Below are 3,023 nucleotides of genomic sequence, written 5' to 3' on the forward strand. Positions count from 1 at the left end.
TGAAGCAGAAGGATGTCCATTCCATCAAACATCTCCTGGCATGTCTGGGAGATATTAAAGCTTGGTTGGCCTTGAACTTCTTAAATTTTAATGAAAACAAAATGGAGGTGATGGTGTTTGGACGCAGTGGCTCCTGTGAGTCCTCCTCTGTGGACCTGGGACCCTTGGAGGTATATTTTAAACCTGTTGTTACAGATCTTGGTTTTAAGGTGGACAGTGATTTTAAATTGGACAGCCAAATCAAAGCCGTGGTTAAGTCCAGCTTTTATCATTTAAGGCAATTGGTGTCAGTGAAATCTTTTCTGTCCAGGCAGCATTTTGAAACAGTGATCCACGCTTTTATTTCAACTCGTTTGGATTACTGTAACTCTCTTTACCTGGGAGTCAGTCAGTCACTGCTCTCACGTCTGCAGCTGGTTCAGAATGCTGCTGCACGACTTTTGACAGGAACTCAGAAGAGGGAACATGACCCCTGTCCTGGCCTCACTTCACTGGCTGCCTGTATATTTTAGGATTCATTTTAAAATTCTTATGTTTGTTTTTAAATCACTGCATAATCTTGCCCCGGCTCACCTCTCTGAGCTTCTTCATCCCTACGTACCTTATCGGTCTCTCAGGTCAGCAGATCAGCTGCTCTTGGAGGTACCGAGAACAAAAAGGAAGCTCAGAGGGGACAGGGCTTTCTCTGTCATCGACTCTAAATTATGGAATGACTTGCCTTTGCAGGTCAGAGAGGCCCCTTCACTGTCCACTTTTAAAGCTCGTCTTAAAACCCATTAATTTTACTTGGCTTTCAACACCAGCGGGATCTAGTTTTTAAATTGTATGTTTTTGTTTTTAAACCGTTTTTAATCACTTTTTTTATTATGTTGTTGTTTTAATGTACAGCACTTTGTATCAGCTGTGGTTGTTTTAAAGTGCTTTATAAATAAAGTTGGTATGGTATATGGTATTATACTTTAGTCAAACATGAGACCTTTTACAACAAAATCTGAAGTAGCCTTCTGGTTAAAAGAACAACACTGAACACTGAAACTTAATCTGGACATGTATTTTAATGTATTTTATTTGTGTAAATTGTAGGGAAAAGGGCTGTAAATTAGCTTTTAGCTATAAGCATTGTGTATGCTGTAGGATATCTGTGGGTGATAATATTTTGTTGTAGCTATGGTCCCTGTAAAAATAAATTATGAATAAAATACTAAATGTTGAATCCTAAATCAAAATGTAAAAGTTACATTTAAATATTGTGGCTAAGTTTGCTTTTACGTGTTTCAGAGTGGAATGCAGCATTTGCTTTTGGCGCGGCCGTTGTTATGATGTCATCATCCTGCGACAAAAGCAAATGCTAACTCTGCCAACGCTTCTCTACAAGACATCAGCTTGCAGCGGGGGCCGGTGTTCGAGCTGCACTTCAAGATGACGGACCACAGGTACCATACTTAATGTTTTCAATGGACACATTTTGAATTTAAAATTTAAATGCCATATAATGCCATATTCAGTAGCGTTAGCAAAGCTAGCAGTGTTAGCAGCATTAGCAGTTGCTTTTGTCTCCAGATGATGATGTCACAAATACTGAGCACCAATGGCAAAGCTACGTTCGATTATGGAATTCTTAAATGTAAACTTCAATATTTATCCACAACATTTAACTTTTACTTTAAAATTTACACATTTAAATTTAAGATTTAACATTTAGAAATAACATTTAACGTCTAAATTTAACATTTAGTAAAAATTAGCAAAATGTAAAAACAGTGAACTAAATAATAATAAAACAGTGAAAATTGTTTTATGTTTCATTCAGAAAGTGAGCTATACATAATAAAAATGTGAAAGTGATTTTTTTTACATTTTATTAAAAATTTAACAATAAACGTAGGGGTCTATAATAGAAAGTGCAATTTGAAGTTTTTTTTTTTGTAAAAAATATTTTTTGTAACAACTATTTTCAACATGATTTTAATTTACACAATTTTATGCATTTGCCAAAAAATATAAATAGCTCTTTTATTGTTTAATCGTTCAGTTCATTAAAATTTTAGGCAGGCATGCACAATCAGTCTGCACATGGAAAATTTACCATAAAACACAGAAAAACAACAAATCCATCCATCCATCCATCCATCCATCCATCCATCCATCCATTATAAACCCTGTTCTTCCTTTCAGGGCCACGGGGGTCACTGGTGCCCATATCCAGCAGTCCAAAGCAAGGTCTCCCAAAACAATTTTTTCTTTTGTTTCATCTTGTTATTGTTTTAAGGTGTTTGTGTTATCTTTTAAAATGATTTTATTTTGTATTAGAACACTTCACTGTACCATTTAAAAAAAGTCTGTAATATGTTATTAGGAACCATGTGAGTTTGAAAGGTCGCTGCTACAAAACATTACTGTCATATGTGCATGCTCAGACTTTAGGCTGCTGTGCCTAAAATAATTAATCATACCAGAGAATATGAAAGGAAATGTGTAAAAAAAAATGACTAACCATAAAGTAAACTTTCTTTAATCCCTTATTGAACTGCTTTTTTTTTTAAAATCTGTGCTTATTTGTATTAGTTGTTTAATATTTTTGGAGGTCATGTAGCCCAGTGGTTCCCAAACTTTTTATCTTCTGACCCACAAAATATCCATGGCAAAAACTTGTGACCCCAAATATTACTGGTCTGAGGACACAAACGTTGTTAATAACTCTAAAAACACAGGCTTTTTGACAATCTAAACAACTTGTACACAAATACAAATGCTTATATATACTTATTTTGTGTTTTTGCAATAGGTATAGGGAAAATATTATATTAGCAATTAATTTATTACCCTTTAAATTGATTTCTGCAGATTCTCCAAGGTGCTTCATGACCCATAATTGGGTCCCAAGTCCAACTTTGGGAACTAAAGTGCAATGGTTCCCAAACTTTTCAGCTTTTGGCCCACAAAATAACAGTACCAGAGACCTGTGCCCCCAGCTATTTTTGGATGGTAAACATTTGTATCAGGTCAACAAAACACGGGCATAG

This window comes from Austrofundulus limnaeus, unplaced genomic scaffold (assembly GCF_001266775.1).
Source record: "Austrofundulus limnaeus strain Quisiro unplaced genomic scaffold, Austrofundulus_limnaeus-1.0 Scaffold60, whole genome shotgun sequence".
In the NCBI taxonomy this organism is placed as follows: domain Eukaryota; kingdom Metazoa; phylum Chordata; class Actinopteri; order Cyprinodontiformes; family Rivulidae; genus Austrofundulus; species Austrofundulus limnaeus.